Source organism: Carettochelys insculpta, chromosome 1, assembly GCF_033958435.1.
Source record: "Carettochelys insculpta isolate YL-2023 chromosome 1, ASM3395843v1, whole genome shotgun sequence".
Taxonomy (NCBI): domain Eukaryota; kingdom Metazoa; phylum Chordata; order Testudines; family Carettochelyidae; genus Carettochelys; species Carettochelys insculpta.
The window spans coordinates 25,751,425-25,778,924 of NC_134137.1; the positions used below are offsets into that span (position 1 = coordinate 25,751,425).

The following is a 27,500-nucleotide window of genomic DNA, read 5'->3' on the forward strand; positions in this document are numbered from 1 at the left end:
CCCTATCATCCTCTTACTGCAGACAGGGAATGCATAAAGAAGTCACGTACTTTGTTGAGGGTAATAAAATAAGTCAGTAGGAGAAATGGGAAGAGACTTGAGACCTTTCAGACCTTTACTCCAGCATCATGCATCAGTGTAGTGTGAAACACACAGTGCTCACTTAGGCTATGTCTACACTACCCACATAAATTTGATTGTATTAAATTTGATTTTATAACACTGGGTTTTATAAATTCAATTTTGAGTATCCTCACTTCCCACAAAGTCGAGTTAGTGCTGCCACACTAGGGTGGCCTAGCATTGACTGTTGCACCACTGCATTGTGGGAAATTGTCCCACAGTTCCTTCAGCCCTGCATTCTGCGCCTTTCCCCACCCGCCCCCCGGCCCTGCTGCACCCCTGCCACTGGCAGCGCTCACCCTGATGCCTGGTTCCCAGGTCCCCATAGGTTGGAGGAGCCAGAAAACTGACCAGCACTGCTGCACCTGCCTCAGGAGGACCAGCAGGAGCTACTGTGCTCCTCAGTTTCCCAGCTCATGCAAGTGGTAGGCAGCTGGGAGCCAGGTACAACAATGCCAGTCAACCTCTGACGGCTAATGAATTCGATTCAAAGATATGGAGCTTCCACACTAGGCTTCATTTGAACTGTTAAATTCGAACTTGATGTTACACCCACCTGAATCCACTGATATTTTGCTATGAATATTAGTGCTCCTTAAATTGAGCTAATGGTATTTACAATGAAGACAGTCGCTTGGTACAATCGAGCTACTTGCCTTAAATTCGAATTTATCTCATAATGTAGACATAACCTTACCCTCTAGCCGCAGATATATCAGGTATTTGGGCTTCTGAGCAGACTAGTCTTTTTGCTAAAAGCCACAGTCCTACAAACACTTATGCTCATGTGCAGAGTGCCATGGACCTCATACAAGATGATTCAGATGAATATAATGATGCATGTGCAAACAAGATCATATATCCTCAATCTACAGGCACAAATATACTTTCATTCCTTTTTTCATCTTAAGAAAAATAGCTGAGTATTCCCCATTTTCTGGTGTTAGTCAAGATGTAATTAAACCAAAACCAGATATTTTATTTTTTTAAATATAAAATTTTAATGTTAATGTTTGACACATTAAAATACATATGAATTCAAATATTTTAATTCTGTTTTACAACAAACTGCTGGAGTCCAAGATAATAAAAATAATTAATTCCAAAAGAAAGCATATCTTTTGTTTATAACAGAGGTGTTGACACATCAAATATTAAACTTTAACTTTTTCATTTATGAGTACAATTTAAAGTACTGCATAATCACAACTCTTTAAAATCACATTCAAAAGTATTTGATCAAGAAAATGGAAATCAGAAATGTTACTGTATTATCTTTATGTATTGAAATAAATGTCTGAAGATAGGCAATATTGCTTTAATTTGAGCCTAAACGGCTATTCATTGCCCACAATTCATGGACAAGACTTTCTCCACCTTCCATTAGCATCTGAAGAGACTCATAAGCTTATGTAATTCAGGACTCCTTTTTCGTGGAAAGAGTACTGACTTTGTGGAAAAACTTCCACGCTACACTCCTTCACACTTCAGCTGAACCATGTAAATGTCTGCTCCCAGACATCTCTAGGATTCTGATTCATGCAGAGGATGTGCATCCTTCCCTAACATCCAGACCTTTTCTTTACTGATAATCCTTCTGCAACACTTTCCACTGGTGAATGAGGTATGGTCCAGCAGGATGATCAACAACACAACTCTCTTCTAAAACAAGACTTATTGCAGGGATGTAAATGACAGGAAGCAAGTGATGGAAGCTTTTCTATGTCACAATCTATAAAGCAGATGATATTGGTGTATCCTGCTTATTGAAGAGCATTTAGAGTACTGCTGAAGGTGTAAAAAACTGCAGTGGTGGTGATCAGTCACAAGGTGCTGATGGAACATGTAGTGAGAAAAATACAAGACCAGAGGAACAATCTGTAAAAGAATAAATATAGTTAATTAATTTCAAAATTAAAACAGTATTCTATTAACTTAATGAAAATAAATTCTCATGTAATCAAAGTATTATTAGTACTCAAAGGAGAACATGATTAGAACAATTCAGAGTACCAACTTATTAATGACAGGTAACCTTCATAAGGTGCTGAGAAGCTCCTGCCATTTGCTGAGTACCCTTAATTCTTATTGGCTGCAATGGTAGGTAAGGGCGCTCAAAATTAAATGGAGGAGTTCGTCATTTCACAGCTAACCCTTGTATTGGAGAATTGATTTGGAGCTGAGATGGAAAGGACTACCTGCATCCCTGGCAGAGTACAAGGCAGCAGCAGAAACATGGGACCTGGAATAGTCTGTAAACATCCTGAAGTAATCTACATGGCAGAGAAAGGTTATGCTGGCTCTTCCCTTTCTTTTTCAATGCACCAACCTATGCTAAACTCCAATGTCAGCTACACATCAGCGTGACAGGGTCTCCAGGAGTGCTGGGTTCTACCCTGAACACAATGAGGTTTCTGAATACTATCCACCCTCATAAGATCATACAAGAACATAAGAACAGCCTTACTGGGTCATAACAATGGTCCGTCTAGCCCAGTTTCCTGCCTTTTGACAAAGGCCAATGCCAAGTGATTCAGAATGAATGAAGAAAGCGGAGCACTCATCAACTGATCCATCCCCTGTCATCCTTTCCCAGCTTCTGACAAATAGAGGCTATGAACCTTCTTGCAATGGAACAATATTGCTTCTGTTCTAAGCAGGCTGTCCCCATCTGTACAATATCCTAAGACACTGGACATATCTGGCACCCCAAATAAGTACTATCGGATATTATAGTAATTTCAGTTAATAGTTGAAACATTTGAAAATCAGGAGTTTTTTTTAAGTTTCATCTTCTTACTACTGACAGTGTTTTCCTCCAAGCACTGATTAAGTCAATGAGATCTACAGTAAAGTATGTTCCCACCCTTTTACATCAGACACCAACTCTTTCATGGGGTGCAATCACACCATAGCTCAGGTATTGATGAATATAGGAAAGTAGAGTTTCTTTTAAAACACCTTGTTAACTCTTTACGTTATTGAGCAGTATGCTTTGAATTTGCTACCTGGCTGCCCAACTGCAGTCACAATGCCACGGTCTGAACGAGTGTAGTTTATAAAGCATTTTAGATCCTATCTGATGAAAAACACTATAAAAGCAAATTATTAATCATTTGACCACAGAACAGCTCAGCAGTTATTGGAATAGGTCCATACACTGACCTGCTCAAGTGACTCACACTTAATTAGAAGGAAACAAGTAAGAAAAGTATGTAGATTAATTTCCGTGACTATTGGTTCTTTGGTTTCTCAGCGTAGACTGCCATAAAAATCCCAATTAGTGCCAGTTTTGCTTCTGTGACATGGGCACATGATCATTAAGAGCTGGAGTGAGACTACCAATTTACTCTGATTCAACAACTGAAAAGCCATCACGTGGCAATGACTTTGGTTAGTGGACTTAATACAATGTGTTAAAGTATCTCCAAAAGCCTTTTGGAGCAACTTTAAAAGTGCACATCTTTCTTCTCATCCCAATAAAGAAAGAAAGTTGGAAGACCTGCAAGCCCTAGTATTACCAGTCCTTGTAAGTTTCCTAACAGCACCCCAAACTTCTGTAAAGTAAAATGTAAGTAAGTAGTAGGCATCCTTCAGTCTGCATAGACTATGGATCGCGCCCTTTATAGTTTCAATTGAGGACTTCATTTACAGCGTCTACTGTGACTATGAAGACCCACACAAGAGTGACAGTCCTTGATGCATCTCTTGCAGATGTGGTGGGTGTCTGGCAAGTCCTTAGTGTGCTTTCTGTGCACTCGCTTCTCCTCTGCTAGCTGTCTGATCCTCACCTCACTCTTCTGAAGGCCCTTGTGTAACCCCTGCCTCCATCTGCTGCGGTCGTCTGCTAGTTCTTCCCAGTTGTCCAGCTCGATGTCTACCTCTCTGAGGTCCCTCTTGCAGACATCTTTGTAGCGCAATTGGGGGCGTCTGGGAGGTCTTTTGCCAGAGGCTAGCTCACCATACCGGATGTCTTTTGGCATCCTGCCATCATTCATCCTGTGGACGTGGTCAAGCCAGCGGAGCCAATGCTGGCTGAAGAGGGTGTGCATGGTTGGGATTCCAGCTTGCTCGAGGACGGCGGTGTTGGTCACTCTGTCCTTCCATGATATTCCAAGGATGTGCCTGAGGCAGCGCAAGTGGAAGACATTCAGCCTCTTTTCCTGGCGGGCATACAGGGTCCAAGTCTTGCTGCCATAAAGGAGGGTGCTGAGGATGCAGGCTCTGTAGACTTGCATTTTGGTGTGAGTGTACAGCTTGTTGTTAATGTAAGTAAGTTACATACCTAAAGCAGAACACACCAATACTTCCCTAGGAATCTACCCTGATGCTTCCATAATTCTGGGATGATAAAAACCTAGATTCCACTGGAGTGTCCTGTGGATATATATATTCATTTTAGCAAGCACAATGTACCACAGGCTGTATTTTAATTCACAAATAGAGAGTCTAACTACTCTTGTGAACCTTGCTCCCATTTTCTGAAGTTACTGTTTCAGGGCTTTTTTTAGATGTGTATACACTTCAGCAAGCACAGCATATCAATGGCTCTGCTCATCAGGCTGTCTTTTAATTCATGGAGAACTGGTTATACTACTTTAGTGCAAGGGGACTGTTCAGATATGACAACTTCCTCTTGAGCAGATGCAGAGCAAAGCACCTGGGTTCAAGACTGGACAAGACTTCCCAAGTGGGTTTTAAAACAGAAAATAATGGGGAAGCATACATCCATACGTGGCAGAAAGAACAAATGGAAATCAAGAGAGAAAGGGAACATCAGAGGAACACTGCAGAAAGCACCTGAAGAATCATTTTCTGAAGTATCAATTACCATGATCCTGGGAAACAAACATGAACAAAGAGCTACAGTTTGTCTGGCAGTATAAAAATTGCTGAGATAAATCACAGCTAGAATGTTGGTACTGAAGGCTATAATTAGATTGGAAGGAACAAGGAAGAGGAATGTAATGGAAGTGTACACCAGCAGTAAAATACTTAACACATGAGTGCTATAGGTTAATGGAATAAAAGAATATTAATACTCAGCATCTACTATAAACTATCAGGCGAGGAAAGAGATGAAGATAAAACATGCTGAGTGATCGATAAGTGGAAGGTGACACCTGCTTGCTTGTTACATACACCATCAAGGGAACTGCATGACACACATCCACAGGCTATAAGTTAGTAGTAGTAACTACTGCAAGAAAATGCAGAACCACTAACTGTCAGGTCTGAAAACTCATGGAAGTTGCAGAAAACTGGTGGAAAGCAAACATCCTACTCGTACACAAGTGTAAAAAATGGAAGAAGGAGCCAGCAAATAGCTCATCAGTTTCCAATACAGTGAACTCTCATTTTGCATGGACTCGACTTACACATTTTGATATTAACAGAAGTGAAGTCCAGGGGGACCCTACTTTATTGTACCCCTCCTCGCCACTCATCCCCACGCTGCCGGCCGGCTCAGGAGCTCCTTAGGAGGCAGCTCCCGCCTTGCAGCAGCCTCGTGCTGCAACACCAGGGGTGGAGAGGGGCAGGCACAGCCAGCACTGCTCCTGGCCAAGCCATGCCACAGTGGAGCTGCTGCTGCCAGAGTAGCCCTGGGGCCAAGCCCACCATGGCTGGAGATGCCATTGCCAGAGCAGCCCCAGGGGCAAGCCATACCGCGGCTGGAACTGCTGCCACTAGAGCGGCCTCAGGGCCAAGCCTGCCATGCTGGGGGCCATGGCTGCTCTGCATGGCCAGTGGCTGAAGCAGGAGGTGCCATGCCCCTCCCCTAACTCAGCTCTCGCCTGCCCACAGGGGAGCAAGAGTTGCCAGCTGGAGGCTCTGCTCCAACCGCCCACTTCTCCCAGACAGGGAAATTCTGGGGATCTCCCCAGCCCCTCCACCTTCCACAATTTACATGAAATTTGATTTATGTGAAGGTTGCTCATGATGCAACTTCTGCATAAATCGAGGGCTTACTGTACTGAGAAAAAGCACAGAGTAAACAAGGAAAAAAAATCAGCTTCTAAACCTCTTAAAAGTCAAACATATAGGACCAGACTTTGGAGTCCTTATACCTGATGGTGGACATTATCTTCTGCAGAAGTGAGAGGGAACTTGGGCTCATGCAAACAAAACCTAAGCTCCTTCCTAGGCAAAACTAATTATCCTTCACACTTACATACAGAGATTAGGTAGAGGGTTAAATTTATTTTTACTTTTTAACAGGTAGGTAAAATCTAGCCACTTTGAACAACTATTTCCTACATTCGCAGTAATGGAAGAAAATATTTAAACAGCTGTAACGGCATGTAACAGTTGACCTTTCCCAAGAGATTTATAGGCATTAGCTAGTTCATCCTTACAACACCTGTACTAACTAAATGGGTCAGTATTATTATCCCACATTTTACAGATATAATACCAGACTGGAAAGTGAAATAAATGGGGAGATAAAAAATTATACAGTTTGTGGTTTTTGTTGAGAAGATTTATCAGCTTCAACTTCATGGAGGTTACTCTATTTTCATGAATGATCTGGATGATAAACTCATTTCCACGGTGATCAGATTTGCGGAGTATACCAAACTAAGAGGCAATGCCATACTCTGGAAAATAGAACAAAAGGAGAAAATGGACCAAATTCTACTGTCAGACACATGCCCATAATTCTCCTTGACTTAGCTGGAGTTCCTGGATGCACACCTGTGGGCATAAGATGAACTTCACATGATTCACAGTTTAATTAAATGTAAAATAAAAGACTTAGGACAATAATGCCAAGCAAAAGGTTAAAGTAAGTGGGTTATTATTATCTTATTAATTGTCTTATTATAACATCTAGGATCCCCAGTCATGAATCAGGACCTCAATGTACTAGTGACAGAGAGACAGCCATGTCAGCCTGTATTGTATCAAATCAAAAAAACCAGTCATGTAGCACTTTAAAGACTAACCAAATTATTTATTAGGTGATGAGCTTTCGTGGGACAGGCCCACTTCTTCAGATCATAGGCTTACCAGAACAGACTCAATATATAAAGCACAGAGGTCTAAAAATTGTTACTAAGGTTGACAAATCAGAAAAATTGTTATCGAGGTTGGCAAACCAGAAGAGCAGATGGGCAGTGGGAGGGGTTGTGGGTTGGGGAACGCAAACAATACCAAATGAGACACAATCTCAGCTATGCTGAACACTCTGCTGTCCAGAGTACCAAAAATAACCCAGACCTTATAATCAAACAAGCTGACAAAGCGGTTGCTGTTGTCATCATGAATAAGTCTGATTATGAACAGGAGGCAGCCAGACAACTCTCCAACACCACATTTTACAGACCTCTCTCCTCTGATCCCACTTTGGAATTCCAAAAGAAACTAAACCAACTACTTAAGGAACTCCCTGCTTCTACTCGGAACCTTATTCACTCAGACATACCATCTGAGCCCCAACCTGGATTATTCTATTTACTTCCCAAAATCCACAAACCTGGAAATCCCAGACACCCTATCATTTCACATAATGGCACCCTTACCACTGGACTATCCAGTTATGTAGACTCCCTCCTCAAACCCTACACCGCCAACACTCCCAGCTATCTCCGAGATACCAATGACTTCCTGAGGAAATTACAAAACATTGAAAAACTTCCTGGCAACACCATCCTTGCCACCATGGATGTAGAGGGTCTCTACACTAATACTCCACATGAATATGGATTATAAGCAATCAGAAATATCATCCCTGATGTTACCACAGCCAGTCTGGTGTCTGACCTCTGTAACTTTGTTCTCACCCACAATTATTTCCGATTTGGGGACAACTTATACCTCCAGATTAGTGGCACTGCTATGGGCACCTGCATGGTCCCACAATGTGCTAATATATTTATGCCTGACTTGGAACAACGATTCCTCAGCTCTCGTCCCCTATTAACCGTCCTTTACTTAGGATACATTGATGACATCTTTATCATTTGGACTCATGGCAAAAAGACTCCAGAAGAATTCAACAGAGACTTTAAAAATCTGCACCCCACCATCAACTTATGCCTTGACCACTCCACACGAGGGATACATTTCCTGGACACTGAAGTACAAATCAATGATGGCCTGATCAATACCACACACTACTGGAAACCTACTGACTGCTATACTTACCTACACGCTTCTAGCTTCCATCCTGCACACGACATGATCCATCATTTACAGTCAAGCCCTTAGATACAATCACATCTGCTCTGATCCTACTGACACAGACCAAAAACTACAAATATTCATAAACCTGAATTACCCACTGGGAGAAGTAAAAAAAAAAACAAATTGAAACAAATTGACAGGGCCAGATGAATACCCAGAAACCAACTACTCCAAGATGGGCCTAAAAAGCCATAACAGAACACCAATGGTCATTACCGACAGCCCCCCAACTCAAACCACTGCAACGCACCATTAAAGCCTATCCTAAATCAGAATGCCTCACTCCAGAATGCCCTAGGTGACAGGCCTGTTCTCTCCTACAGACAACCTCCCAACCTTATGAGGATTCTCACTAGCAACCACAGGTTATACCACAATAATACTAATCCTGGAACTTTTCCTTGCAACAAGCCCCATTGCCAACTTTGTCCACATACCTATTCTGGAGATACCATCACTGGACCTAAATGTGTTAATCATAAAATCACAGGCACATTCTCCTGTTTCTCAGCTAACATCATATATGCTATCATGTGCCAACAATGTCCACACACAATGTATAAGGGCAGACTGCAAACACTCTTCAACGAACGAATGGATACAAACCACACACCAAAAGACTCCAGACACAAAAAGCTGTCAGCCTGCACTTTAATGGAGTGGGCCATTCTGTTAATGACCTGAAAGTCTGTGTTTTACTGAAAAGGAACATTAACAACCATCTACAGAGGGAATGCTCAGAAGTGTCATTTATATTCAAATTCGACACATTAACATGTGGTTTGAACGGGGACAGCAATTATATGGCCCATTATAAGGACTCTTTTACATATTTTATCTAATTCTTAACTTGCCTACCCCACACCCCAGTTCCACTGCCCCTCTGCTCTTCTGATTTGCCAACCACAATAACAATTCTTCTGATTTGTCAACCTTGATAACAATTTTGGACCTCTGCGCTTTATATATTGAGTCTGTTCTAGTATGGCTATGATCTGAACAAGTGGATCTGTCCCATGAAAGCTCATCACCTAATAAATTATTTGGTTAGTCTTTAAAGTGCTGCATGACTGCTTTTTTGTTTCAATGTATTAATCACAGTACAGAAAAATGAGAAAATCATTGCTCTTTAAGAAGTAGCGATGCAGACAGGGATGCATAAAGAGTGCTACACAGGCCTAATGTCCTATTTTCATGCCAAAACAAACAAGCAGTCATGTAGCACCTTAAAGACTAAGCAAACAATTTATTAGGTGATGAGCTTTCATGAAGATCTGAAGAAGTGGGTCTCTCCCACAAAAGCTCATCACCTAATAAATTATTTTGTTAGTATTTAAGGTGCAACATGACTGCTTGTTTGTTTTATTAGAATACAAACTAACATGGCTACCTCTCTGCTATTTTCATGCTACTGTCCTAAGAAATAGTAACACAAGGCACAAAACAAACAGAAAACATGATTCATAAGCAGAACATTCTCTAGATTTTGTGGTTTTTAGTGTGAGGTGTCATTTGTTCTTCATAATCAGATTATAGTAGGCATCCTTCAGTCTACGGAGACTACAGATTGCGCCCTTCGTAGTTCCATTTGGAATCATCATTTGCAGCATCGACTGTGACTGTGAAGGCCCACATGAGAGTGACACTCCTTGCTGCATCTGTTGCATGTGTAGTGGGTGTCTGGTAGGTCCTTTCTGTGCTTTCTGTGGGCTCGCTTCTCCTCTGCTAGCCGTCTGATCCTCATTTCACCCTTCTGAAGGCCCTTGTGCAGTTCCTGCCACCATCTACTGTGATCGTTTGCCAGCTACTCCCAGCTGTGTGGCTCGATGTCTACCTCCCTGAGGTCCCTCTTGCTAACATCTTTGTAGGCCAACTGGGGGCATCTGGGAGGTCTTTTGCCAGAGGCTAGCTCGCCATACAGGATGTCTCTTGGGATCCTTCCATCATTCATCCTGTGTACGCGGTCAAGCCAGCGGAGCCGACGCTGGCTGAGGAGAGTGTGCAGGGTTGGGATTCCAGCTTGCTTGAGGACGGCGGTGTTGGTCACTCTGTCCTTCCATGATATTCCAAAGATGCGCTTGAGGCAGAGCAAGTGGAAGACAGTCAGCCTCTTTTCCTGGCAGGCACACAGGGTCCAAGACTCGCTGCCATAAAGGAGGGTGCTCAGGATACAAGCTCTGTAGACCAGCATTTTGGTGTGGGTGTACAACTTGATGTTATTCCACACTCTTGCTGAGTCTGGACAGAGTTGTGGCTGCTTTTCTGATCCTCCTATTTAGCTCAGTCTCCAATGACAGGGTGTCAGTGATGGTGGACCCGAGGTAAACGAACTCGTGGACGACCTCCAACGTATAGTTGTCAATGCTGATTGATGGAGGTTCAGCAACGTCCTGACCAAGTATGTTTGTCTTCTTTAGGCTGATGGAAAGCCCAAAGTCCTTTCATGCTTTCTAGAACTGATCCAGCAGTTTCTGAAGCTGGTCTTCTGTGTTTGACACTACAGCAGCGTTGTCTGCGAACAGCATAACTCTGATGAGGACTTCCTGCACCTTAGATTTAGCTTTCAGCCTTGCAAGATTAAACAGTTGACCATCAGATCTTGTGTGCAAAAAGATGCCCTCTGTTGAAGATTCAAAGGCATGCGTCAGGAGGAGTGCGAAGAAGATCCCGAACAATGTCGGATCAAGGACGCATGCTTGTTTGACGCTGCTCCTGATGCTGAAAACATCCAATAATGTGCCATCTTATTGGATGGTTCCTCTCATGTCTTCGTGGAAAGACTGCATCATTTTGAGTAACCGTGGCAGACAGCCTATCTTGTGGAGCAGTTTGAACAGTCCATCCCTGCTGACCAAGTCGAAGGCCTTGGTCAGGTCAATGAAGGCGATATAGAGTGGCTTCCTCTGCTCCCTGCATTTCCCCTGCAGCTGCTTCAGAGAGAAGACCGTGTCAATGGTAGATCTCTCTGCGTGGAATCCGCACTGTGATTCGGGATACACCCTCTCAGCAATCTTCTGGAGTCTGCTGAGGATGACGCGAGCAAACACTTTACCAGTGATGCTTAGGAGGGAGATTCCATGGTAATTGTTGCAATCGCTTCTGTCTCCTTTGGTCTTATACAAGGTTACAATGTTAGCATCAAGCATATCCTGTGTAACCTCTCCCTCTCTCCAGCACAGGCACAGTAGCTCATGTAGGGGTTTCAGGAGGGTGTCCGTGGCACACTTGATTACCTCTGGTGGTAGACCATCCCGGCCTGGGGCCTTTCCTACCGCAATGCTGTCGATGGCTTTCTTCAGTTCGTCCACAGTTGGTTCCTGATCCAGTTCGTCCTTTACTGGTAGGAGCTCGACAGCACTGAGGGCTTTATCAACCACAATATTCTCATGTGAGTACAGCTCAGAGTAGTGCTCGACCCAGTGCTCCATCTGTTTGGCTTTATCAGTGATGACTTCACCAGATTTGGATTTCAGAGGTGCCATCTTGTTCTTGGTGGGTCCTAATGCCTTCTGGATGCCCTCGTACATTCCCCTGAGATTACCAGACTCAGCACTGGTCTGGATGCTGCTGCATAGCTCAAGCCAGTAGTTGTTGGCACAGTGTGTGGCTGTCTGCTGTACTGTTTTTCTGGCTGCTCTGAGTGCTTCCAGGGTACTCTGGCTCAGTGAGCATTTGTGCTCCAGGAGTGCAGTGTGCTTCTTTTCGATGGCTGGAATCATCTCATCAGAGTTAGCTTCGAACCAGTCATTTGTGTTGCTAGCTCTTCTTCCAAACACCGACAAGGCCGTGTTATAAATTGTATCCTTCAGATGCTGCCATCTGGATGTCACATCAGCACCCCCAGGGCTCCTGCGCAGATTCTCCTCGAGGATCGCTCTGAACTTTTCGGCCCTCTCTAAGTTTACTGTCTTCCTGGCATCAATGCGGAGCCTTCCAGTTGGTTTAGAGTGGTCCAGCTTCTTGGGTCTCACCTTGAGTTTCAAGCAAACTAGCGAGTGATCTGTATCGCAGTTGGCACTATGATAGCTGCGTGTCAGAAGGACATTTTTGAGGTTATCACGTCTAGCGATGACCACGTCTAGTTGATGCCAGTTTTTTGAGTGTGGGTGTCTCCATGACACTCTGTGCTGTGACTTGGTTTGGAAAAATGTATTTGTGATGCACAGATTGTGGCATGTGCAAAGTTTGAGAAGATGCTGTCCATTTTCATTCATTTTTCCCACACTGAAGTGGCCTAAGCAGGAAGGCCATGATCGTCTCCAACTCTCGCACTGAAGTCACCCAAAATGTACAGTTGTTCATGAGCAGGTATTTGCACTATGGCAGCACTAAGCACATCATAGAACTTGTCTTTTACTTCTGGTGTGGCGTACAGCGTTGGAGCGTAAGTGCTGATCAGGTGGATAGGACTGGCGCAAGTTTGAAGTATGACCTGAAGGAGTCTTTCTGATGCACTCATGACTAATTCCACCATTTGTAGAAGCGTGTTTCTGATGGCAAAGCCAACACCATGCTCCCTGGGTTCATCTTGGGCTTTACCCTGCCAGAAAAAGGTGTAGTCCTTTTCCTTTAGAGATCCCAAATCTGTGAGTCGCGTCTCTTGCAGAGCAGCAATATCAGCTTGGAGCATCTTCAGTTCCTCATTGATGACAGCAGTCTTTCGGGTGTCGCTGATGTCCTGAAGATCTTCAGTCAAACCGGTCAGCATGGGCCGCACATTCCGGTAAGCAAGCTTAAAACGTTTATGGCTTCCTTTTCTTGTTGATTTTCTTATTGGTTTGCCTGGTGCTCCAATTTCAGTCACTTGTCAGGTTTGGGAACCTTAAGCCTCACGCACCCAGTGAGGCAGGTGAACTGTGGCGGGACAGTACCCTATTGGCTGGGGGCTGCCCAGCTTGAGGCGGGTGGTGACTGTCCAGTGAGATGAGATGATCTCTCCCACCATCGAAGGCAACCCCTGGCGCTCGTTCTCTATGCCAATTGAGCAAGAGCTTATAACCGGTATCTGTTACCTCCCGTGTTGGTTCAACACCGTTAAGCGATGCTGGAGTACCTGTCCAGGCACAAGCCTGGGCAATTTTTTTTTGGGACCCTGGGTTGCCCAGATGCCAGTGTCCCCCTCTCAGCTTTACTGATAAAATCCAAAGGAGAGGATAACTTCTACGTCTGGTACCAGCTCAGCTGCAGGACTTGCCGGGTCAATGCCAGAAGTTGGCACAGAACCGCCTTAGGACTCCCCTCCGGATTTTCTATCAGGGTTTACTCCCTTAGCCTTGCTCCTTCCCACGATAACCCACAAGGCAGTGGGGCATGGAGAATGTGGGTAACGATCCCACTACCTCTTGCAACTCCCTGGCACCATGTGTCCCCATAGCTCCCTGTGGCCTGACGACCTCCTCACCTCCCCAGGACCCTCCTCCCCACCCCTCTGCCTCCCATCACCTACCAACACCCCCAGATCCTCCCTCCCCACCCCCTTGCCCCCCATCTACTCCCATGTCCCCCCACCTCACCACACTGCCCCCCATCAGCTCTCATCGCCCCCAGGCCCCCCCTCCCCCAGCCTCTCCACACCCGGCCACATGCTGCTGCAGGCCCACGTCCTCCAGGAAGGTGCTGATCTCGCAGCCCACGCGCACCCTGGGTCCCCGTGAAAGCTTCCAACTCTTCTTCTGGCTGCGGCTGCCCCCGGAGCCCCACGGAGCTGCTGTGGGCCACGCATGCAGGGATCACAGGACTGGGCCTGAAAGCCCAGGCAATCTGAGCCGGGTGCTCCACCACCAGCCTCCGTGGGCACTGCCATCCACACAGCTGTACCACACGCCCCCAAACCACATGCCCACCACCGACACCCCTCAGTCTCGCCCCCCGCCCCCTCACACTCCCCCAAGCCCACCTGCATCCCGCTGCCTGCGCTGCACCCTGGGGGTGGCAGGTCCCTCAGCTCCGGCCAGCAGTTGGGAATGCCGCTGCCATCACCATCTAGTCACCCCTTACCCCTGTAGAAGTAACTAGCTCCCTCTAAGCTCCCCCTCTAAACTCCCCTCTCAAAACTCCCTCCTGTTTACAACCACCCTGTTTGCAAGCTCCCTGATTGCTTGCCAGCAGGGTTTAAAAAGCTCTGGCCTTCCTGAGAGCCCCTCCCTCTAGCTACCACTCAGCCAATCAGCACTCAGAGTTTAGATTTCAAACCTAATCAAGGCTAACAGCTTCCAACTGCCAGCCTGAGCACACGGCCTTTCAAACAAACAGACAGCTCAGGACTCCAAACACCAAACAAATAGACAAACACAGGCCCACAACCCCCAAACCCAGACACCCACACACTCCAGAGAGCCACTTACCTGAAGGTGCTGTAGTTTGCCCCCTCCTTCCCCAGGACAGCCCCTCTCAAAACTCCCTCCTGTTAGCAACCATCCTGTTTGCAAGTGCCCCGCAAGCTAATAATCAGATTAGTTACAACTGATCTACCCTGCAGCTGTAGTACTTTGTCTTGTGATTCCTTCTGGGATCAAGCTCAGCAGGGGTGTGCTGGATCAGAACATCAATTCTAAGCATTCAAGGAATGGCAGGGTGTGGCAGGAAGTGCTGATTGTTGTGACATTACTGGATTTTTAAAATAAATATGACAACCATTTCTGTAATCACTGTATTAAATTTACACCAAATCTTGTGCCAAGTGGTCCATGTGAGATGTCGAATGAAAGATGGTGATCCACTGAATCTGTTTATTCTGCTTATATGTCTATAATGTGTTTGTATGTGAAGTTATGAATACTGGCTTTGTACTTGTATTAAAAATGTTTTTGTGCTGGATTTCACAATGAAAGGTGTGGTCACCTCCCAGTCAGGTCACATGGGCTGAACAAAGGAACAGCGCCTCCAATCCACCTCTCAGGAATTTGGCTGAGACATGTCACTGGGGAGTCTGCCAATGGCAGAAACCCCCAAAAAGAGAAGGACAGGTGACCTGATCAGGTGGTCCACCACTGAGTACATGACCAGGAGCAGGGAACTTCCCTCCAGATGGTTTGAGTCTATAAACGGAACCCTGGCAGTCATCCCGGCAGTCTCAGTCCTCAGGCTCCATCTTGTGAGCAGTATGCAGAAACATCCCTGCTATGAACTGAGCCTGAATGGACTGTGGACCCCTCCCCCAAAGGATGCATTTCCAGAGATTTATAAGATAGCAACCTTTACCATCTGCTGTGGCCTGCATCGAAAGATTTATAATCGGTATATGTAATTTGACCAGTTTAACAATTCTCTCACCCTATTCTTTCTTTCTTTCTTAAATAACCTTTAGATTATAAAGGACTGGCACAACATGCTGTTTTGGGTAAGATCTAAGTAGGAATATGGCTGGTCCCTTGTGGATTTGGATGAGACTGTTTTCATAATCTTTCATCTGCATTAGGAGGAATACTGGTTGTGGCACAAGGGAAGTTGGAGTGGTTCAGGGTGGGGCTTGTGTAACTTCTGGCTGGCCAGAGAGGCAGAAGAGGTGCTCTCTTTGTGACTGGTTTGGTGTGTCTTGTATAGAAAGACCCACTGTCTTGACATGGTTTTAAGCAATTTGCCTTGATTTGTCTCTCTCACAGTGCCCAGAAACCTCCTGTATATTACAGTTGTGTTTCAGGAGCTGGTACTGTTCCCTCTGATTCTACAGTGAACTACTTCTGAGGGAGCACATTGCTACTAAAGGTGCCATTTCTCAGATGTGGCATGAAACTGAGAACCTGACCTACTTGTGGTCTTTAAAAAATCGTGCATTTTGATAGAAGAGCTATCATGGTTCTTTCTCTAATAACTACCGCTATATTATCTATGCACCTAGCAGATCATTTAGATCTATATTATGTTGTCTTAAGCAAATGTCACAATGGATTCCACTTTTTGCCTTCTCCAAGTTATAGGAACTTGTTCCAAGGTGTTTTTGGGATGGCTTCTCCATATTAATGTTTTCTGATATTCTGCCGTGGCAGGAAAGCTTTGAAAAACAGTGGATCATGCTACATGTTTTATAGAGATGACCAGCCTTTGATTTAGTCTCATTTTTTTCTGCTAGCTCATTCCAAAGTTGAGTGCTCTTCAGAGAGAATGCTATATTCTCTGGCTCTCAACAAGTACATCCATGACATTGTTTGCTGTGTTGGCCCAGTAGAGTACAATTCTGTTGGAAAATTATGGCTAGAAATCTGATGGAGACCTCTTCTGAACTAATGATATTAGACAGATCAAGACCTTTCATTGATCCCAGAATCAAACTGGAAGTCAGTAGGAAGTACCATCTTAAGCAATGGGGACATGTGTTTACTGTGTTTTTATCTACAGAAGAATTGGACTGCCACTGAGTACCACATCAGCGTTTGCTGGAATTAAATGGTAAATAAATGATCTTTATGTAACATTGTGAAGCTTATTTAATGAATAAAATACATTTTCATAACCTTGCATGACTGCAATTAGTTGTTCAAAGAATTATTAAAATAAAGATTGAAACATTCAAGACAGGAAGTTGGATGAAATGCCTGATTTGTTTGCCTCAGTGCCTTTTGGTCTGTCCTAATATGGCACCTGACGCAGTAGCTCACTCACCTGCAACCCGTGGCACTCTCTGTTCTATTTAAAAATTTTTATATCAACATATAAACATGGAGAGTCACTAGAAGTAACAAAAGCATTAGTATTCCTAGAATTATGGAATGGAAGGAAGAATGACAGACAGTCCCAGGAGCAGCTGGTGATGCTAGCTCCTCTATTTATTGAATTCTTTGCTACTAAACTTGAAGGGGGTTAATCTGGTTATAACTTTTGAACACCTTCAATTCAATACAGTTTTACTATTTAACATGTTCGGCATTAAAGTCTGACAGCACTGAGGTGTGAAAAGCATTACGTAATAATTACTGACAGATTTTATGAAATGATCCTTAAGCAAGCATTACAGCCACAGGTGAATGAGATGTAGAAGAAATATTTGAAGAGATCCAGAGTAGGATGCATTTCAAAGTCAACATTTGCCAAATGGCACCATACTGTTTCCTCACAGTTACCATAGCTATTGATTATCTAGAACACAGCAGGAAATTATGGTAAACCCAAACACCACTGGATGGTAACTGTAAGAATACGCTAGCCTAAAACTGGTGACTACAAAAGAACTGGGATAGCAGTTTGACACCTAAAGACTCTTTGAGGACCCACTGGGTAAATTGGAAGTATTTTAAAGTCAGCAGTGGGAAGAAGATAGTTGTGGGAGTACATGGCTATGTCTACATGTGCAGCCAACATCGAAATAGCTTATTTCGATGTTGCGACATCAAAATAGGCTATTTCGATGAATAACGTCTACACTTCCTCCAGGGACGGCAACGTCGATGTTCAACTTCGACGTTGCTCAGCCCAACATCGAAACAGGCGCAGCGAGGGAACGTCTACATGTCAAAGTAGCACACATCGAAATAGGGATGCCAGGCACAGCTGCAGACAGGGTCACAGGGCGGACTCAACAGCAAGCCGCTCCCTTAAAGGGCCCCTCCCAGACACAGTTGCACTAAACAACACAAGATACACAGAGCTGACAACTGGTTGCAGACCCTGTGCCTGCAGCATAGATCCCCAGCTGCCGCAGAAGCAGCCAGAAGCCCTGGGCTAAGGGCTGCTGCCCACGGTGACCATAGAGCCCCGCAGAGGCTGGAGAGAGAGCATCTCTCAACCCCCCAGCTGATGGCCGCCATGGAGGACCCAGCAATTTCGACGTTGCGGGACGTGGATCGTCTACACGGTCCCTACTTCGACGTTGAACGTCGAAGTAGGGCGCTATTCCTATCTCCTCATGAGGTTAGCGACTTCGACGTCTCGCCACCTAACGTTGAAGTTAACTTCGAAATAGCGCCCGACGCGTGTAGACGCGACGGGCGCTATTTCGAAGTTGGTGCCGCTACTTCGAAGTAGCGTGCACGTGTAGACGCAGCTCATGTGGAAACTGGCCAGCTGTAAGTGCTTTAAAACAGCAAAAAACATTTCTGTACACCAGAAGCAAGAATCCTGTTTAACAATTAGTGGAGCCCTCATGAAAGATAAGGTCATTAGAATCATAAGGTTAGAAGGGACCTCAGAAAGTCATCAAGTCCAATCCCCTGCAGGAGCAATCCCCACTAAATCATCTCAGCCAGGGCTTTGTCAAGCCAGGACATAAAAACCTATAGTGATGGAGATTCTACCACTTACGTAGGTAACCCACTGAGTACTTCATCACCCTTAGTGAAACAGTTTTTTTTCTACTATACAACTTAGACCTCCTGCACTGGAACTTTAAACCATTCCTTCTCATTCTGTCATCTATTATCCTCTTTAGGATCTCCGCCCACCCCCTTTTCATGTAGCTGCAGGCTGCTATCAAATCCCTCTTCACTCTTTTCTTCTGTAGATTAAATAAGAACAAATCCCCTAACCTCTCCTCGTAAGTCATATGCTCCAGCCCCTTATTCATTTTTGTTGCCCTCTGCTGGACTCTCTCCAGTGTATCCACATCCTTTGTGTTCCAAGGAGGAGGGTGCAGAATTGGATGCAATACTCCATATGTGGCCTCACCAGTGCTAAATATAGGGGAATAATCACTTCCTTAGATATGCTGGCAATACTCTGACAACTGTACCCCATTGTGCCATTAGCCTTCTTGACTATACAGGCACACTGTTGACTCATATCCAGCTTCTCACCCACTGTAATGCCCAGATCCTTTTATGCCGAATTGCTGCTTAGCCAGTCAGTCCCCAGCCTGTAGCAGTGATTGGGATTCTTCTGTCCCAAGTGCAGGACTCTGAACTTGTCTTTGTTGAACCTCATCCAATTTCTTTTGGCCCAATCCTCCAATTTGTCTGGGTCACGCTGGACCCTACCCCTACCTCAGTATATCTATTTTTCCCCTTAGCTTAGTGTCATCCACCACCCTTGGCTGCATTAGATCTGGCCCCACTGATGTGTGCATGTCCAGCTTTTCTAAATAGTACCTAACCTGTTGTTTCCCCACTGAGGACACACAGTATGGGAAGGAGGTAGGCAACTTAGTGGAACAGTTTTGGAGCTGACCTGGTCTGTGAAGACACAGGCAAAAAAAGCATTGAGTACTTCTTGGACAGATAATCCATGAGGTAAGCTGCAGACTCAGACACTGCCCATACAGCCCCACTGCTGCTGCTAATCATCATCTTTCAAGATGAAAAGGGGCCATAACAACATACACTTCTTCTTATCCTATATCAACTGTCACAGGTCACCTACTTCACTCAGTGAAGATGGCACACCTTCCCTGGCCACCTTCTTATTGCCAACATAACTGTAGACACCTTTCATGTTACCTTTCACATCCCTTGCTAGCTACAATTCCAGTTACTCACTGGCCTTCCTACACTGCCGCATGCTTGAAAAATATATTCATATACTTCCCTTGTCATCTGTCCAAGTTTCCGTTTCTTGTAAGCTTCAGATTTGTATCAGAGAGGTAGCTGTGTTAGTCTGTATCTTCAAAAACAACAAGAAGTCCTGTGGCACCTCCTAGACTAACAGATATTTTGGAGCATAAGCTTTCTTGGGCGAAGACCTGCTTTGTCAGATGCATGAATCTCATGCATCTGACAAAGCGGGTCTTCGCCCAAGAAAGCTTATGCTCCAAAATATCTGTTAGTCTAGGAGGTGCCACAGGACTTCTTGTTGTTTTCTTCACTTTTGTGTTTACATGAACCAAAGATTTCATTGGTAAGCCAAGTTGGATGCATATCATATTTGCTTTTCTTACTACACTTCTGAATAGTTTCTTCCAGAGCCTTCAGTAAGCCTTCTTTAAAATACAGCCAGCTCTCCTGGACTCCTTTTCCCTTAATGTTAGCATCCTAGGCAATCCTGCCCAACAGTTCCCTGAGGGAGCTGAAGTCTGCTCTTCTGAAGTATGGGGTCTGGATTTTGCTACTCTCTTTTCTTCCTTTGGTTAGTATCCTGAACTCGAACTCAACCAACTTATGATCACTGCTGCTCAGATTGCCATCCACATCTACCGCCCCTACCAATTCCTCCCTGTTTGTGAGCAGCAGGTCAAGATAAGCACGGGAGATTTTGTGAAGGCCAGAACTATAGGAGATTTCAAAAAAAGAAATAGATAAGTTCATGGAGGATAGGTCCATCAATGGCTATAGTTATCTACATGGTCCGAATTGCAACTGCATGCTCTGAGTGTTGGAGCAGATGACAGGATGGATTACTTGATGATTATTTGTTCTTTTCATTTCCTCTGAAGCATCTGCCACTGGTCACTGTTTTAAGACAGCATGCTGGACTATATGGAACATTGGTCTGATCTTTTATGTTCATTCTTATGCTCCACAAGTGACGAAGTTTCCTGGTCAGGTCTCTGCAGACTTCAGATACTGGTCAATCATGCTACCACATTCCAGGCTGTTGAGAGGGTGGCAGTGTGACTATATTGGGAGAACACTGGATTCCATGTGGCCTATAAAAAGGAAGCCTGAACTTCACTTTGAAATAAGTTTTTCTCAGGTTTGAAGATTATCAGTATCCCAATTCTTTCATCCCTTTTAATTGTAAATAATAAAAAGCATGTTTGTTAATTCAGTCTGAAACAGAGGAGTGGTGAATGGGGATTTCTGCTGCAGCCCTAAAAGACCACCCATTCTGCCTTTTACAGCCCACCACTGCTGGGGACATGGTCCATCTAATAAACGAAAAAAAGGGAGGAAAAATTTCCAAGCAGAAATTATGGTGGTAACAGCAGGTCTCCAACACTTGGACATAAAAAACAAGAGGTTGGGATAGTGACTATGAATGTTTTCAATTGCTTTTACAGGAAAACACACAGTAAATCAATTCATCCCATATCAGCATTGCAGGAAGCTGCCAAGTGAATAGTTTTCATCCAATCACTTGGTCATAAAGGGATCCTTCCCAGCCCAGTGAAAAGGAGTGAATGTGTGAGGGTGGAGGAGAGCAAATGATGTGAGAAGAGGATGGAGTGAGCAAGGAAAGGCTTTAGGGAAGGGGAGCAAAGGTATTCTGTTTTGTTTGGTCAGAAATTTGGCAACTCCAGATACAAGTTGCAATGTTTAGCTCTGAGTTTTAAAATTTTAAGTGAGTAATCTGCATTTCTCACAGTCTTGGCAAATGTGCAGGTGCCAATCCATTTGTTTTCAATTAAGCTGATTGCAAATGTACAATCTGGCACAGTGATGTGGGGGTGTACACAAGCAGAATATATTAGTGCAGAGTTTTTTTGAAAAGTGGGGGAGTCACCACTTAGCTGTTTGAACAGCTCACCCTATAAAACGCAAAAAGATAAATTTAGATTGTAACTAAAATATTTGTGGGCATACCTTACAAACAGAATGAGGGAGCAAGACAAAGAGAGAAAGCACGCACATCAAAATTCAGCAGCAGTAGCAGCAAGAAGAAAAATAGCAGCTTTTTGAAAAGAGCTCTGCGTCTCTCAGTGGGGCATGTATGTGTGGGTGGAATTTCTAGAATCAGAATATGTTGTAAGCAATTAACTATAAAACAGTCACAGATTTCCCTAGCCCTCTAAATCATCAGAAATGTCAATTCTGAAATGTTCAGCGCATTCAGTGCACCCACCTCACAGAAAAAAAAATGCCAGCAGTAGCCTTAAGTTGCATGGTGCTTATGTTGAACATAAGCACATCACATGGAGCCCCAAATATTTGGATGCACTGGACCAAATGCTGCTTTTGGCAAGAGACTGACAACTTCCACTGGCCACCAGGCAAAGTGTGTGGGGTGGGAGGGGAAAGAGGAGGGTAAGGAGAACTCCATGTCTGCAGCAGGAGTGAGGCCTCAGGCAGATAGGGGCATCCAGCCTTCAGTGCTATCCCAAGCATGGTGCTGCCCTGCTGTCCAGAGCAACTTCCAAGTTATTTTTGTAGTACAGACACAGCCTTGGAGACAGGTAGCAAGAGCGGTCAGTTTCAAAGAAGAAGAAAATGATATTTTGCTTTCTGTAAATCAATGTAAACCCTTACAGTGAAGAGTCTGAATTTTCTTGGTGAACTATAAAAGAATATTTTAATTGTAAATTTTCTCTTCCATGGCTTCCACACCCTCTCAGCAAAGCACCACTCACACTGGGGCAGGAAGAGCCAATACGTTCCCTCTCCCTTATGTTCATAATTAGCCTGAAGGCTATTCTCATCCATCTTCCAGCCATAGCCAATTAGAAAATCCAACGCCCCTGTGGGTATTATACACCACTGTGCAAGCTGAGAATTAATGTCCCCCACAGATATTTTCCCCTCAGAATAATCAACGCTAATGAGGAGGTGAAGGGAAGCACCAACAGAGGCCTGAGTGACAGTGGGGTTCAGGGCCACAGCAGGACATGTGCAGCTATATATGGCTGAACTGCGAGTGGATGGTCAGGGACACATGGGGACAGGAACAGATGTGCCAGACTGAAGAGGAGGGGCCTAACAATCCTCCCCCCTCAAAAAACACCTGTTCCATTCTTCCACCATCTACACACAACAACCCTCTAGGTTCAATCGCAGGCTTCATCCAAGCAATTACTTCCCTCTCTGTTACTTACTTCAGCCTCTCTGTTCCCTTTGAGGGAAAACCTTTGCACTGCTTCGGAGGGGTGCAGAAAATGTTTCTGTATTGCAGTTTAAATGAATTATTACTCAAAGTTCTGAATTAATATGCCAAGTAAGGAATCTGTCAGAGAACATTTCCTGGATCTTTTTTGTTGTTTGTATTTGTTACAGACATACTCACTGACAGATATTTTGAAATAAATTATCCAAACTGAGAAGTGGCATGATTATACTGTAATTTTGACACATAAAATATGCAGAATTTTGCAATATCTTTTGTAGAATTTTTAATGTTTTGGCACAGAATTCCCCCAGGAGTAATCGACATACATGCTTCGTTCTTAAATTGAACTGCTCACACAATTTCCATCCCAAACATTCTTCAATGGAAATAAACCTACCTCCAAAAAAAAAATTGTAAAAAAACTCTACACTGAAAGTTCTGTGTTGGTTCTTTCTCTCTCCTGACTTGTCTTCTTGTTTTCCAATCTCCATTTCAATCTCCATATCATTCTCTTTTTCTTTCTTTTCTTGTTTTTGTTCCCTTTTATTATTTTCTCTCCGGCTGTGTCTACACTACCCTTTCCTTTTGAAAGGGGCATGTAAATGCAGCCAATTGAAAATGCAAATAAGGCTCTAATTTGCACATTCAGCACCTCATTGGTATATTGGTGGCCACTCGTTGCTCTGGAAGAGCTGCTTTCAAAATGCAAAACAGCTGTGTAGATGGGGTTCCTTTGACAGGAAGCCCTGCTTTAAAAAGCACATTTCTTCCTGAAAAATTTAGGAAGAAGGGTGCTTCTGAAAGTGAGGCTTCCTTTCAAAGGAACCCCATTTACATGGCCATTTTGCATTTCAAAAGCAGCTCTTCCAGAACAGTGAGTGGCTGTCATTATGCAAATCATGCACTAAATATGCAAACTGCATGTCCCTTCAGAAGGGAGAGGTAGTATAGATGCAGCCTCCTTACCCTCAGTTGTTTATTCTATTTCTCTCTTTTAATCTCCCTCAGACCCTTTCCTCCATCTTTTTGTCCTGCTCTTTCCTGTTCTCTTTCCATTTCTGTCTCTTATTTTCCAGTCTCTCCCTCTTTAAGCTACCCCTACCTCTAACATTTTCTGCCAATCACAGTTCTTCTGACCTCTCTCTTGCTCACTTGCTCACTCTCTCTCTCTCTCTCTCTCTCTCCTCACAACCAATCTCCATAATTTCTCCCTCCCCTCATCAGGCTCTGTCTGTTTCCTGGTTTTCCCCACCATGGTCTACCCTTACACCAGTTGCTGCCCTTGCTTGTATCAATTACTGGACTCTCCAGATGGTCTGTCTTCGAAAGAAAAGGCACTCCCTCAAGACATGCTGTCAAGAGAGTGTGTTCACATGATGTGCCTACCTATAACAGCCAAATATGAATACTAGTCTAATGGGGATATGCCCAAAATGGAAGAGTGCAACTAGATAGACTTTTGACAACAGCAAAATTTCAAACAGCTCTATCAATGCCCCCAAGGAAATAAGGAAACTAAAAATGAACACCAGAACAAACCATAATACTAATCAGAATAATACAAAAATGTATAAACCAAAAAGGATCTTGTGGATTTATGGTGAAAGAAAGCCACAAGGACAAAAGTGACCTAATCTCCTAAACATTTTCATTCATCATTCCAGAGGATATCACAGGCTTTAAATCACACAAGATTGAGATGATGTCTTTAAATACCAGCACCTATGTCTGATTAAGAGCCTGCATCCAAGTATTTTCAGAAAGTCACATGTTTTCACCTTGAAAATTAAACTTGAAGATCTGTCTTATTGAATCTTCTATATTACTAGAAAAAAAGTTGGAAGAGCAAATACAATGTGTCTTACCAAATCAATGGAAAAGGCAAATTTGTTCATCCTGTGCCTCTCAGTTTCTTCAAGAAAGTAATGAGACATTATGTTTTCTATGGGACTCAACTAAATCCATCGGGATTCACTGGTCACACATTAGAATTACAAAATCGAATGCACTTTGGGTCCATCTTCCAGCATATCTGATGTTGACTGCTACAGTAAATGTTCAGGTTCATAAGTAGTCATAACAGTTGTATTCAGGCATTTCACCTAAATCAAAACAGGGAGCACTTTCTCATGAGCGTTATGTCTCATGATTCATCATTTTCTGATGTACGGGAGAGTTCACCTATGCTTTTGAAATGGGACTTCTCTCTAATAAGCGAAGCATAATGAAGATTCTTCCCACTCATCTGGCATTCTACAGAAATATTTTTTTCTTTCCAGTCCCTTAGTAAACCTGCATATGAAAGTGATTAAATCTGCCTTCAAGATTAGTGAAGAAAGGGTAGAATAACAGATTTACTGTCTTCTTGAGAACTGAAGGGAAAATGAAGTGATTTTGTTTCTGAATGAGAAGATTGTCTTGGCAATCTAAACTGATGCGGGTTTACCTGCTTATACCTAGAGCCAGAAAGATGGAAGCAAACAACAAACAGCACCAAGAGATGGCTGAACTCTCCCCACACATCAGAACAGAATATTGATTTATAAGCTTAATTACCAGATGCCATGAGATTCTGCATTTAACAGAGTCCACACACAATTTTGACTTTGTCCCACAAAATGCAAAATTCTCATTTAAATGCTTGTGGTACAACATAATGGTAAGGCAAATTTAACATTTTTGGACTACTGGAGTTCAGCTGATCCCCCGTTTTTCACCTCTACCAAGCCCATGCCTTCACACATCTCAAAATAGGATTGTTTCCAATCCACCCTACTCCTGATATTCTGTTACTCCCTATCTGGGTGCCCAAACCTGATCTAATTTCCAATCTTCTGCCATGAATGAACATTAATGGGAACATGATACTTGGGAAATTTTAGATCCAAGACAGAAAGAACGTGAGTGTTGAAGGTGTTTACTGTCCATTAGTCAGAAAGAACAGAAATACTACTGAAAAAGTTTACAGAGTGGTAGCTGAATCAAGCCCATTAAAACCATCATTACACCCATTTTTGCATTTAGCATGATTTTTGCATAACTCTTGCAGTTGTCATTAGTCTATTAAAATAGGATGTGCACTGAAAGTTCCTATCATCAAATATTCTTTCTATGTAAAATTAGCAAAAAAAATAAATTATACCTTTTTCTGGTTGATCTTAACATATTGCTACATGACAGAACTGGTCTGCAATTTTTCCCCTCAAAAGCCAGATGTTCCTACTAATCTGCATGGTCTATGACCTTGGAGTCCTCTTTTCCGATTCTCATTTTCATGAAACTGAAATAATAAAAAAAGTATTAACATTTCCCAATTGTAAATGATAAACATCTTTAGGCAATCTGATTGTATTTGTACTTGAATTGATATATTCTTTTTATGTTCTTCTTACAGGTAGCCTTCTTTAGTTTTGCCAAATATATAACAATTAATAAAAGGAAAAAACATTATGATTAATGTAATTACTGTAACATATACTGACACTGTTTAGTACTAAAATGTCGTAGGATTTAATTAAAATATGTACTTACCAACAATTTGGTCATAGGCTGAAGGATTGCCCTGGGGCCTGGGGGTTTTATGTCGATCAAATAGACTGGAATGCCCAAGCCATTGAAGACTGGGAGTTGATTTCTCTGCGAAAATATCTTAGGAACGAAGAGGTTTTTGTTTTTATTTTTTTTTAACTTTTATCATCATCTTCCAAGAAGCCACTGATGTAATTATCAACACAATTTCCCTTTTGAAATATTACGCTCTTCATATAGGAGTGAATTTTAGATTTGTTTTATTTTGTTTTGCTTGTGTACCTTTTGGTGTTTCTTAAATCCCGATGTATCCAACGTCCAGATGGAAATATCAACAATGAGAATGAAGAGGAACAATGTCACTTCTTACTCAAGTAGGCTTTTTCTGGCTTGCTTATTCTTATTCATCTCTTTTAGCCCAATCTCATAAGTTGACTAGGACCACCTAAGCACTCACTGGAAAAAGTCCCTGATACGGATGAATGGTTAAAAAAACGTAATTTATATATCCATGTCAGAAAGTCTTATTCAATGAAGCGCACACTAAATCATTCCCAAAGTCATTTCATACCTCTGCATTGATAAACTCTGTTATGTGCAGTGTATTGAATGACCTTGTACTGTGGGAGGGACAAAACCTGAGAGAGAAAGCATTTTATTACATTAAATACAATATGGAGAAAAGAACTCTAGCTGAACAGGCCTGAATGCTGCCCAGCAGGTCTTTATTTAGTTATTCATCTGTCTACCATAGCAACAGACAACTCAACATATCAACTAAAGATTCAGAAGTAGCCTGTAGTATAGAGGTGATAGTTATAATCTCAGTGTTAGGGTCAATGTTCCCTGTAAGCTGAGAGCTAGGGTGGAAGCCCAGGAGAGATTCAAATGCCATGCTGCTGAATGGTAGAGTGCCCATAACTTCCCACAGCTGCCAGCATACGTTTCTATTGGTGGTGAACATCTGCATATACCTTGGTGCACATAACAAAATTTATTCTGTGCAAGGACGGACAAAAAATAAAGGGAAAAATAGTTAG

General features: G+C 43.3%; 1 protein-coding gene and 1 long non-coding RNA gene across 2 annotated transcripts in view; both read right to left on the reverse strand.

The window, feature by feature from the left end:
* DLG2 (discs large MAGUK scaffold protein 2) overlaps positions 1-27,500 on the reverse strand; it is a 1,656,639-nt gene that overhangs the window by 1,522,994 nt on the left and 106,145 nt on the right. The window lies entirely within an intron of this gene.
* On the reverse strand, positions 1,201-27,014 carry LOC142007093 (uncharacterized). The gene is made up of 4 exons (XR_012643892.1): positions 26,743-27,014; positions 26,464-26,580; positions 26,075-26,212; positions 1,201-2,001 (listed from the first exon to the last, which is right to left on the reverse strand). It is a non-coding gene; the product is annotated as an uncharacterized LOC142007093 (long non-coding RNA).